General features: G+C 31.4%; 1 pseudogene; it reads left to right on the top strand.

The window, feature by feature from the left end:
- The first annotated feature begins 3,145 nt into the window (after window positions 1-3,145).
- LOC107864829 lies at window positions 3,146-4,405 on the top strand (annotated as a pseudogene).
- The last annotated feature ends 9,658 nt before the right edge of the window (window positions 4,406-14,063 follow it).

Below are 14,063 nucleotides of genomic sequence, written 5' to 3'. Positions count from 1 at the left end.
TATTTGAATTTTATTTTTTATTTTTTTATGTTTACAAATAAATTTTTTTTACATATTCAGATGTTGAAAAACAAACAGTCTTAATCATTCAGTTTTCAGATCTAGAGACAACATCTTAATCATTTAGATGTGCATTCAGATTCAGACGTCTGAATCTTTAAAAAAACAAATGGAGCCTTAGTCTCATTTTGAGCTCCAAATCTTTGAGAATTTATTTAATGACCTTTTCGACCTTCGTTTGCTAATTTTTTTGTTGATATGAGATGGGGCGAGTCGAAAGTACATCTCGGGGGAGTTTTGAAATTTTTAGACGAGCTTAAGGGCACGTTTGGGGTTGCGAAACAGTGAGCCGAGGCGATTATGATATCAAACGGTATCTACAACACTAAAATAGTCCGCAAACAACCCACAATCACAAGCCTTTACCTGCAACAACAAAACAACAACACGATACGAGAAGCAAACATAAACTTAAAAAGAGTAAAAAATAGCTAACTTGACACAAAGAGAACCCATTAGGTAGCAACTAAAGAGTGTATCAAAACTCTAAAACCTCTACAAAACAATTTAATAAGTACCAAGTTCTTACGGTGACCGCTAAGGGAATCAACTCCACCTTACAACCATCGTTTCTAAGCAAAGATCAATAAAGGCTTTTCCAAGCCCTACACTAAGGATGTTACACTCTCAAAGAGAGAAGAAGTCTTTTACATATTCATCATTCAAAAACTAGTAAGAAAAGACCTAAAAGAGACTATATATAGCCTAGCCTATTACATGGCAAAATGACTAAGGCACCCTTAATGACCAAGGGGTGGCCTTGGTGTGTTGAAAAACACTATGAATTGACCAAAATGCCTTTAAGGCTAAGTGAACATAATGCCCTTAATGAAGGGATCCAAAATCGTGAACCAACATAGTGTGGTCCAACCCCAGAGTCCTCAAGTCTTCAAGGGTCCAAGCAATCTTCCACTCTCGGGTTTGTCCAATGGCATGCTCATAACGACCCCTCCAAGCATGATCCCGTGCCCTCCATACGACCAAAGCTTGATTCTTCACATAGAGACTTTGAAGGATATCATCGAAAGCTAAGGAGGCCATTTGACTTGTATTAGATTAGCCCGCGGTGCCCTGCGGATCGCCTCACCTGGGAAGGGCAAGGTGATAGGTAAGGTGGTGCCCTGCCTAATCCAGCGGGTTATCCCCCGCGGGGCCTTGCCAATCGCGCTGGGCTAATTTCAGCTTTTCAACCCAAATCATTAAGGGTATATTGGGTATTTTCAACCCCTTGTTCATCTTAAACACGGGATTATACTCCCAAAACACCACATTATTGATATTTTCCTCAAAATTCACCAAGAACTCCTCCTAGGGTTTTAACCCAAAGATCAATACTACTCAAGATTTCACCATTAGTTTCCGAAATTGATTCTAGAATCGGAATCCCCAAACTAAGAGCATCAAGAACATCCGTTCAAAGTTGCGAATAGAGTCCCGAAAATAACTGTTCATTCAAGGTTCCTAATTTAAAGTACGTGTGGTTGTCCTAAATCTCATGGGCATGATTTTGATACGAATTTAAACAAGATTTTTAATATTCACATAAGTATGTATGATATTATAAGTGGGGTTTCGTTTTAATACCAACAACATTCTTCGTGATATGATTTTGAAAGGGATATTGAAAGATCATGGGGTGTTTGCTTATATACCTAAATTGTTGAATTTGTGGACATGTGATTTGAATTTCAAAGGATGTGATGAATATGAAATGTAAATTCTTAAATTCCCCATGATAATGTTTTTGTACCCCACATGATACTCGTATTAAACTATTGAGAGCATGAGTTTTATAAGCCCCACTGTACTACTTTACAAATGATGAAGTTTCTTGACTATTACGTGATAGGAATCTTTATGCATGTGTTTGATGTGTGGAAGTTTTATGTGTGTTCATATTATGATTTACATAAGAGGTTTTGAGAATTGATGTGGTACTGATGACTTGCAAGTCGGGATATGATGATACCCCGCAGAGGAGTTGCCTCGAATGAAAAGAAGGAAAGAACGTTGTGAGTATGATGCATGTTCTGTCTTAAATCAAGCGTACAGCTTAAATTGATGTGAGTTAGGTGGTTACCCGAAGAAATCACGAGTCAAATAACTCTATTCTGGAAACCGTGATTTGCCGACACGGGAACTTGGTACCCTGCTATGTGATCTTGTGTACCTAGTACTATGTCATCCCAAATTGGGACCAATGGTTAGGAGCCCTACTTTGTGATCTTGAGCCCAACCACAACTTATTGAATTGATTTGGGTTATGGCACCCTGCTGTGTGATCTTGTGCGTCCTCCCCTCACTAATATTTCAATCTTAGCGACAACCGAGGTTTGGCAGTTGGTGAAAATATGAAATTGTAGGGTGTACCACCTAGCTCAGTAGTGCTGCATTATTGTTGATAAATCATCATACTATGCCCATGTGTTTTCAAACGATTTTTCATTTAAGTGTTTTAAGATGGCTCTCACATATGTTACATAAAAGTTGTATTTTATTTTTGGATTACTTTGCATACCAGTACAATTGTATTGACCCCCTACCTTCTCAGGGTCTGAGGCTCAGTCAAAAGGTATTGTTAAGCAGTAGAACCATCAGTTAGCAGTGTGCAGTTGGTGAGCCTTCTTTCCCCCGGATGGCCAGACCTTTTCAGACATTTGTTATTTATTTAGATTTGGGTCTACTGGGGGCCTTGTCCCAGTTTTCGATTGTGATATCTGGATTTGATGTACTAGAGATTTTGCAGACAGATGTTAGATGATGCTGATGAGTTGTTGAACTCTTTTGACTTTTCGGTAGTGTGATATTATAGGCCATGTTTCCGTACAAATCCATTTTTTTTTCTCATTTTCCCTTAATATTGTATGGACATGTTTATGATTGCCTGTTGAAAAAGGGGCGCTCGGGCCATCACGGCTCGGGATTGCCCGTCACGGCCAGGGCCTCGGTTCGGGTTGTGACAGGAGCAAAGTAAAATAACTTTATTATAATGAATAAAAGAAAAATGACTTTTACATAATAGATACAAACTTAAGTGGTCTTATAAATGTAGCAAGAGTTTCTATTCTTTTGCTCATTAACTCAAATGGCAAACTTCTTCTCTACCCAAAACTCCCCCTCACACACAAATGTTGCCACCAAAGAACAAAACCATGAAAATCACCAAGAATCCGTTGATCTTCCTAGTGAAAGAGGCTGGCTAAATGATCAGATTTACCAATACAAAGGTACTTGGTATTCGACAAATGTTCTACAAGGTTTGCTAGTACTTGAGCAGCATCAATTTGAACCAAAACCAAATAGTGTCTTACTAGCCAGTTACCCAAAGTCTGGCACCACATGGCTCAAGGCCCTTCTTTTTGCCATTACAAACAGATCACAATACGACTATTATAGCACACACCCTCTGCTCTCTTCAAACCCACATGAGTTAGTACCCCATCTAGAGGCCTATGCATTTATGCACCCAACAAATCCAACACCAAACACTTGTCTCATACAATCACATCTTGTCTTCAATGCTTTGCCAGAGTCTATAACAGGTGATGACTCCAAATGCAAAATAGTCTGTGTTTCGCGATGCAAAAGATGTGTTGGTTTCTTTCTGGTACTTTATGCAGAAATTAAGACCCAAAGACACGCCTATCAGTTCTCTATCAGAAGCATTTGACCAATTTACTAAAGGTTATTCCCTTTTGGTCCATTTTGGGATCATGTGATGGGATATTATAAAGCCAGCTTAGAATTTCCAGAGAGGGTTCTTTTCTTGAAGTATGAGGATTTGAAGAAAGATCCACTCTTTAATGCAAAGAGAATAGCAGAGTTCTTGGGGCAGCCATTTTCGTTGGAGAAAGAAAGTGAAGGCATTGTAGAGAGACTAATAGAGCTCTGCAGCTTTGAGAAACAGAGCAATTTGGAGGTGAATAAAGAGGGCACATACTCTGGACCGTTTGGTCCTACTAGTGCAAACAACATATATTTTCGGCAAGGCAAAGTGGGCGATTTCAAGAACCATCTTTCAAAGGAAATGATTGAGGTTCTTGATGATATCACAAAGCAAAAGTTGGGTTTTGATTTGATGACTACATCTGTCACCCCGCAGCAAAATGGTGAAGTAAATAAGTCAGACAAGAACCAAAGCAACTAACATGGTTTTTGAGGTTCCTTCAACTCTTTTCGGTAGTTGTTTTGGTAATCCCCTGTAAGTCATGTTTGTAATTTCTAATGCGTGGCAAACCTTTATCTCCTTCCTAGCGGGGGTGGAGCTAGAGTAAAGATTACATGTTTGGTTGAATTCATTAATTTTTGTTCAAATTTCATATTTGTTGTAAGAAATTTATAGGATAAACATAAAACAATGAAATAAAGCACTAGGGGAAAACATATTATGATAACTGAAGCAATAAAAACAACAGGTAATTGAAAAATATAATACTACTAGTTAGAAGAGTAATAATGCCATACTGATAAGGGAACTCGAAAATACTCAACTACCTACTAACCTTCTACCATAATCTTCGATCTCCACATCTTCCTACCTAAGGATATGTCCTCAGTAATCTGGAAGTGTCATGTCCTGTCTACTCATCTTGCTTCAAAACTTCTTCAGCTTATCTCTACCCTTCTTTACACTAGCCCACTACAACCAACTTCTCACGCCTCTTCACTAGGAATATGTGCATCTTCTCTTTATGTGTCCAAACACTCAAACCTCGCCTCCCCATTTTGTCCACCACGAAAGCTACTCCCACCTTATGTCGCATAACTTCGTTTTTTATCTTCTCTCTCCTAGTATTTGCACACATCCATCTCAACATCTTTGTTTCGCTACTTTTATTTTCTGAACATGTAATTCGTGATCGGCCAACACTCCACTAACATGTCTCATTTAACCATCACTTTACAAAACATGACTTTTAGGCTTTTAACTTATCACACATACAAAACAATAGAAACGAGGTTCCGTTTCATTCACCCCTCTCGAGTACGATGTGTAACATGCACTACCTCTTCCACTTACAAAACGGATTGAGAACAGCACTTCACCAACTCCAAGTTAAAAAAAAATGGAAAATAATAGATAATTTTGTCCCTCAATTTTTTAAATTTTTTATTTTTTTACTTTTTAAAAAAGAAGATACTTTTATCCCTTAATTTTTATTTTTATTTTAAAAGAGGAATTTGTGTGAATACTTGTTATCAGATTTTCTTAGCATTAGAAAACATCATGACAAAATAATATTTCTTCCATTTGGCTTTAACCTATCACTTTTTGACATGATACACTTATTAAAAAATAATTATTATATGATTATTTTACCTTACTATCTCTATTAATTGATGTTTAGAACCCGATTGATCATAAAATTTTTAAGTAATTTTTTAGAAAAAAATTGACAAATAATGTTTGGCCTTATAATTTGTCATTATTTGGTAACTATTTTTGACAAATAATTCAAATTCTCAAATACTAGAAAAAAATAGTATTTGAATCAAATTTCATTTTTTGGAAACGTTTACAAGTGAAATATGTTTCCTAAATATTATGACCAAATACATGATGAAACTAAGGGAACGTTTACAAGTGATATATATATTTTGCTTGATGATTTAAACTCTTTTAACAAAAAAAAAAAAGATTTTTTAGCTCACAAATTAACAGTCATTCAAGAAAATATATATATATATATATATATATATATATATTAAAATACATATTAATTTTAATCTGAATCATTTTAGAAATAAAAGTTAACAATAATCAACTCTACATATCCTTGATAGCTTTAAGAGTATTTCAGACATTTTGACAAAAAAAATATTTAAAAACATTTATTTACCATATTCATCAATAATCTTTTTTCAGTTTCAGCATTTTTATACAAATACATAACTTCTTATTTTTAAAATAAATTCAGTACTTTCAAAAATACCTTTTAAAAGCCTTTTTTTTTTCCAGCCTATCCACACATGCCCTAAATAGTTCTTCATTCAATTAGCACTCCATGGTTGGCTGCAATTTGTAGTTTCTTCGACAATTTTGGACCAATTCATTCAGAATTTAAAAGTCAACATTTCCTGTTGCACATGATTCTTGAACTCATTTTAATTTTTAATATTTCATCCGGTGTACGGGCACAATTTTTGCAGTTGAAATACTAATTTTGTGTCTGGCAAAAATTATTTTTCTTTCGTTCATTATACAAAAGTCATTTAACTTTTCTTCGACCATCATATCTTCACGAATTTTATAATAATTTCATCGTAAAAATAATGTAACAGCCTTAATTAATTCTTAATTTTAATATAAGTAAATATATAATATATTACTCATATCTTGACCCCTTTTTATATGTGCACAATTCAATTTTCCTTTTGAATTATTTAATGAAAGAATATCAATTTCTTAATAGATTAGACTAACTAATGAATACTATTTTCATAAAAAAAAAAAATTGGTTGCTATTTTTATGAAACATTTCATAATATTGCATCTATCTGCAAAAAAGATGTAGTGAAAAAGAGTGATAAATAAGATAAATTCTTCAAAACACATAAAATAGAAATAAATATATGATATTATTTTTTAAAAAAATTATTGTAATTCTTTAAAGATTAATCAACATGCTAAAAGATAGTTTTAAAATAATATATTTTTAATTGTGTTATTAAATAAGCATTGTCAAATTTTTTACAAATAATGTTATATTAATAGTTGTGTTAATAAAAGTTATAAAATATAAGTACTTTAATAGATAAAAAAAATTATAAGATATTCAATTTTTATATTTATCAATTGAATTAATTAAATAATATGTAATTTATCAGAAACTAAATATTATAAAAAAAACTTTTAAGAGTATTAATCGATTAGTCAAACAATTAAAAATATAAAGACAAACTCAATAAATAGAATAGTTTATCATATTATTATGATATACCGAATGTGAAAGCTCAAGTGGCAAGAAAGATATGTATGAAAAAAATAATTTTCTCAATTAAATGTCACAATTTTATAGGGAGAAAAATAATTTTATCAACTACATGCCATAATATTAGAGGAAAAAAATAATTTACCAACACATGTCTCAACTTTAGAAGATTTTAAGAATATATAAATATAATTTTATTTCATAAAAATATCAATCAAATTTTTTTATAAAAATGGTCTTCACAAGATAACCTAATCTATTGAGAAATTGATATTCTTCCATTATATAATCCATAAGGAAAATCGGGTTGTACACATATAAAAAGGGTCAAGATATGGCTAATATATTATATTCTCTTAAATTAAAATTAAGAACTAATTAAGGTTGTCACTGTTATGATATATATCAATTATAGTGAATGTCTATCAAGATCTATTTGATGTCTATCAGAATTTGATATATCTGTCTTTTAGTGTGAAATTAGGAGCAAATTTTCCCTATAAATAGAAGGGTTTCCTTCATTGTAAATCATCCCTAAGAGAGAAATAACAATTATTCTCTCTATTCTCTCTACTCTTCTTCTTAGTTCTTTATTGTTTTATAACACATTATCAGCACGAGACTCTACCGTCTCAAATTTGAAGGCTAAGGCTAAGGTATTATTTTTTATTTTCTTCCCTTTTTCCATATGGCTAACAATCTTACGAAGTGTGAGTTCGTTGCCCTTTAAAGTTCAGGCAAGAACTATATTTCATGGGCGTTGGAGGCTGAAATTCACCTAGATGCTATGGGTCTTGGAGACACCATAAAGAATGAAAATACAACATCTAGTCAAAATTGTGTTAAGGCTATGATTTTTTTGCATTATCATCTTGACGAAATTCTGAAAATTGAATACCTTACTATTAAGGATCCACTCATATTGTAGAATAGCCTAAAAGAAAGATTTGACCACTTAAAGATGATCATCCTCCCAAAAACACGATATGAATGGATACATCTGAGATTTCAAGACTATAAGTTTGTTCATGAGTACAATTTTGCCATGTCAGAATTTCTTCTCAATTGAAACTATGTGGAGAGACAATCAATGATAATGATATGATGGAAAAGACGCTCTCCACTTTTCATGCCTCGAATGTGCTATTACAACGACAATATCGAGAAAAAGGTTTGAAGAAGTATACTAAAATGAGTTCTCATCTTCTCGTGGCTGAACAAAATAATGATTTGTTGATGAAAAATCACGAGAATCGACCTACTGGATCTGCACCACTTCCTGAGGTGAATGATGTACATGTTCACCATGCTAGGCGTAGAAAAGATCGTTGTCCTGGTCGTGGACGTAGTCGTGGTTGTGGTCGTGATGACTAAGAAAGAAACCCTGTTCCGGGTGTTAATCATTCATCGAACAAAAAGAAAAAAGATGAGATACGTGAAGCAATTACTTGTTTCCGATGTGGTGGAAAAGGACATTATTCATGTGACTGCCGTGCTCTCAAGCACTTGGTTGATCTTTCTCAAGCATCACTAAAGATGAAAGAGAGAAATCCCGAGGCTAACTTTCTCTCTGAAAATGCTGTTGACATCACAAGTTTGGATGTAACAAATTTTTTTGAGCATCCCGAAGAAAAGATTGATCACTTGATTGGTGATGGTTTCGTAAACATGGAAGAATGAATGATATTTAATTTTGTTTTATTTTTATTGATAAGAGTTAGTGAATAAAGAATCATGTAAAAGTAGTTGTTTGCATGAATATTAGTTTTTGATTAGTATTGATTAGTTTAATTATATTATTGTTGTTTATAATTGAGTTAAATCAAACTTTAATTTGGTCATTATTTATTGAAAAAAAGAAGAAGAAAAAAAACACGATACAATTGAAAGCAAATTGTAATCTGTGAATATGTCTATTGTAATGGAAAGCAAATTGTAACCTGAAAAAAAAAAGTGATTGTTGGCTAGCAACCAAGGACCCGCCTAAGCCCTTTATTTCTTTTATTGTATTCTTTATGTTCCATACTATTGAATTATAATAATATTATTTCATTCTTCATCAAATATTTCTTTTTTTTTCTATTATATAGAAGAGGTGATTTCGACCACCTCTTCGTGGATTTATTTTAGTATCCCCATTATTTACTATATTACACCCTATTTATTTCGTGATTTATTATATTATTCCTAAGTAATTATTACAAGTCATTTATATATTAAAATTAATAATATTTTTATTATGTTATCCCTAATTAATTATTATAAGTCATTTATAGAAAATTAATAATATTTAATTAAAAAAATAGATATTTATAACGTTTGTTTCAGCTGCTTTAACCATGATTTTACTATATCATCTCTAATTAATTATTATAAGTCATTTATATATTAAAAACTTAATACCATCTTATTCAAAAAAGTAAATTACTATATTACCCCCTATCATTTACTATATTACCCCTAATTGCTCCGTGATTTACTATATTATTTCTAATTAATTATTATAAACTATTTATATATTATAATTAATTATATTTTTTTATTATATTATTCCTAATTAATTATTATCAGTCATTTATATATTAGAATTAATAATATTTAATTAAAAAATAGATATTTATGACGTTTGTTTCAGCTGCTTTAACCGTGATTTTACTATATCATCCCTAATTAATCATTATAAGTCATTTATGTATTAAAAAATTAATAATATTTAATTAAAAAATAGATGACATGTCTGCCTGCACTGGTTTCGACCAGTACTTCGTCATTTATTATATTATCCCTAAATTCACTGTGATTTACTATATTACTCCTAATTAATTATTATAAGTCATTTATATATTATAATTAATAAAAAAAATTATTATATTACCCTTAATTAATTATTATAAGTCATTTATATATTAGAATTAATATATTTAGTTAAAAACTAGAAATTTATGACGTTTGTTTCAGCTGCTTTAATCGTGATTTTACTATATCATCGCTAATTAATTATTATAAGTCATTTATGTATTAAAAAATTAATAATATTTAATTAAAAATAGATGACATGTCTGTCTATATTACTCCTTTGCTCTGTAATTTACTATATTACCCCTAATTAATTATTATAAATCATTTATATATTAGAATTAATAATATTTTTTTACTATATTACCCCTAATTAATCATTATAAGTCATTTGATTTCGACCACTGTTTCATCATTTACTATTTACCCTTAATTGCTCCATGATTTATATATTACCCCTAATTAATTATTATAAGTCATTGATATATTAGAATTAATAATATTTTGTTATTATATTACCCCTAATTAATTATTATAAGTCATTTATATATTAGAATTAATAATATTTAATTAAAAAAATAGATATTTATGACGTTTGTTTCAACTGCTTTAACCGTGATTTTACTATATCATCCCTAATTAATTATTATAAGTCATTTATATATTAAAAAATTAATAATATTTAATTAAAAAATAGATGACATGTCTGCCTATATTACCCCTAATTACTCCATGATTTACTATATTACCCCTAATTAATTATTATAAGTCGTTTATATATTAAAATTAATAATAGTTTTTTACTATAGTACCCCTAATTAATTATTATAAGTCATTTATATATTAGAATTAGAAATATTTAATTTAAAAAATAGATATTTATGACGTTTGTTTCAGCTTCTTTAACCGTGATTTTACTACATCATCCCTAATTTATTATTATAAGTCATTTATGTATTAAAAAATTAATAATATTTAATTAAAAAAATAGATGACATGTCTGCCTATATTACCCCTAATTGCTCAGTGATTTACTATATTACCCCTAATTAATTATTATAAGTTATTTACGCATTAGAATTAATAATATTTTTTACTATATTACCTCTAATTAATTATTATAAGTCATTTATATATCAGAATCAATAATATTTAATTAAAAAATGTATATTTATATTTGTATCTCATCAATATCAAATTTTAGTGCTAAAAAATATTTATAGTGTTGGGCCCGTGCTGACATGGGCCATGCACCTCTAGTAATATAATAATATCATATTGTTTACATGTTAACGTTCTGAACAAAATGCATTTTTTTCCTTAGTAAACTATTAAAGCTATTGAAAAATAAAATGCTAAGCTAAGCTAATCACATACTAAATGGACATACTCTCTCTGTTTCAAAAAGAATGACCTACTTTTCTTTTTAGTCCGTTTAAAAAAAAATGACCTCTTTTCTTTTTTGGCAATATGTTAATTTCAACTTTCCACATGACATGTTTAGGATCACAAGATTAAATGACATTTTGGTACATTTGACACAACTTTAATTTAAACCACAAAATTCAAAAATCTTCTTTATTTGCTTAAATTTTGTACCAAGTCAAAGTAGATCATTCTTTTTTAAACGGAGGGAGTATTTTTTTTATTGCTTATTAAAGTGTGATTAACAATTTCTTATATTATAAGCTCATTTTGTACAAAGATTTAATATATATTTATTTGGTGTATGTTATTTTATTTGAAGATATGGATAATTTTCAAAGTAAGTTGTACAATTGTGAAGATATTTGTTTGATTTCTGACACTACACATATGATATTCAAACACGAGAAATATTCTCTCATCTAAACATGGGCAAGATTAATGTTACTACAATTTCTGGTAGTGCTAATTTGATTGAATACTTCAGAAAAACCATTATAATCTTGCCCAAGAGAACTAAACTCATCATAAATAATATTATGTTTTCTCCTAAGTCTCGGAGAAACTTGATGAGTTTTAAAGATATCCGTGAAAATGGTTATCATATCAAGACAATTGATGAGATGAATCTTGAATATCTTGGTATCACCAAGAATGTCTCTGGGCAGACATGTGTTATTGAAAAATTCTCGGCTTTATCTTCTGGCCTGTATTGGACAAAGATTTGTGCAATTGAGGCACATTCTATAGTAAATCGGAAGTTTACTAATTCCAATACTTTCGTACTTTGGCATGATCGTTTGGGACATCCTGGATCTATAATGATGAGGCGAATCATAGAAAATTCAAATGGGCATCCATTAAAGAACGTGAAGGTTCTTTCGAATGGTGAATTTTCATGCAATGCTTGTTATCAAGGCAAGCTGATTGTGAGGTCATCGCCAACAAAAGTTGGGATTAAGTCCCCCGCGTTCTTGGAACGCATACATGGGGCTATTTGTGGACTCATTCACCCACATAGTGAATCTTTTAGATACTTTATGGTCCTAATAGATGCTTCCTCTAGATGGTCTCATGTGTGCCTTTTGTCATCTCGCAACTTGAAATTTGCAAAATTATTGGCACAAATAATACGATTAGGGTCACAGTTTCTCGATAATCAAATTAAGTTTATTTGCCTTGATAATGCTATAGAATTTTCATCCCAAGCATTTAATGACTATTGCTTATCGATTGCGATAAGAAGAGTGGAACATCTTGTACCTCATATTCACACTCAAAATGGCCTTGCCGAGTCATTAATTAAATGTCTGCAGTTGATAGCAAAACCATTGCTTATGAAAATTAAGTTGCCCGCTTCTGTTTGGGGTCATGCAATTTTGCATGTTGCATCACTTGTTCGTCTTAGATCAACAAAATATCATAAATTTTCTCCGTTACAATTGATTTTGGATCAAAATCCTAATATATCTCATTTGAAAATTTTTGGGTGCTGTGTATATGTACCTATAGCACCACCAAACCGTACCAAGATGGGCCCCCAAAGAAGGTTAGAAATTTATGTTGGGTTTGGATCACCCTTCATTATTCGCTATCTTGAACCATTAACGGAAGATATGTTCACTACTCGATTTGCAGATTGTCGATTTGATGAGGTGGTTTTCCCAAAATTAGGGAGAGAAGATAGTAACATCACAAGAGAAATTTCGTGAAAAAATCCATCACTATCTAATCTTGATCCACGTGTTTTTATTTGTGAGCAAGAAGTACAAAAGATTATTCATCTGCAGAAAATTTCAAATCAAATGCCGAATGCATTTACTGATTTGAAAAGGATCACCAAATCACATATTCCTGCAGAGAATGTCCCAATTCGAATTGATGTCCCTAAAGAACCATCCACTAGTGTCATAGCTAATGAATATAAAGCACGCTTGAAGCGTGGCAGACCATTAGGTTCTAAGAATCGAAATCCTAGAAAAAGAAAAACAAATGGTCAAGATGACTCTACGAAAGATCCTCACATGGAAGTTCAAGATTTGAACAATGTTAATATTCCTGAAGGAATTACTGAGCCTGAGACTCAAGAAAATGAGGAACTATCCATCAATTCAAGTGATATTAAAATAGTAATGTTAATATTCTTAGTTCTTTATTGTTTTATAACAGCCACATCATTTTTTCGATGGGATTATTATAAAATTCAATCATAATGATTTCTAATGATGGCCGGAGCAAAGTAAAGTAATTATTCGAGAAATAACATCAATTCGAGAAATATTCGATGAATTATCAAATTTTTCAAAAAATACTCGATAAATTTATCGAGAAATAGTAGATGATTATCCCTACTCCCCACCCTCTTTTAAGCACAAAAAGTTTTCAGACAACCCCGCACCTCACACTCCATTTTTCTATTTTTTTTCTCTTACACCCGCATCTCCAACCCCCACCCTCCACCTCTACCTCTATTACGCTTCATCAATTTGTTCAAAAAAGAAATAAATATAGAAAAAGATTTATAAATTTTAATACACTTTTGCAATTGATTATTGAGAAAAAGAAAAATTTATAACAAATTTGTTGTTTTACATAGCAAAAAATTATCAAGACTGTAAATCCATGGCCATTGTCATCAATTGAATTGCAGGGAGAGGGGTTGGGGTGGTCTTGAAGAAGAAAGAAAAAGGGGTGGGGAGTATTTTTTGTGTTTGCGGGAGTGGGGTGGGGGCGGGGGTGGGGGCTGGGAGAAGAAAGAAAAAGGGGCACGAGGGGTGCGGGTGGATGGGTTTGATGAAGAAAGAAAAATGGGGTGGAGTGTATTTTTTGGTATTTATATATATATATATA

The sequence above is a fragment of the Capsicum annuum genome, chromosome 3 (genome assembly GCF_002878395.1).
Source record: "Capsicum annuum cultivar UCD-10X-F1 chromosome 3, UCD10Xv1.1, whole genome shotgun sequence".
Classification (NCBI taxonomy): domain Eukaryota; kingdom Viridiplantae; phylum Streptophyta; class Magnoliopsida; order Solanales; family Solanaceae; genus Capsicum; species Capsicum annuum.
This window is presented reverse-complemented; position numbering and strand designations above follow the sequence as displayed.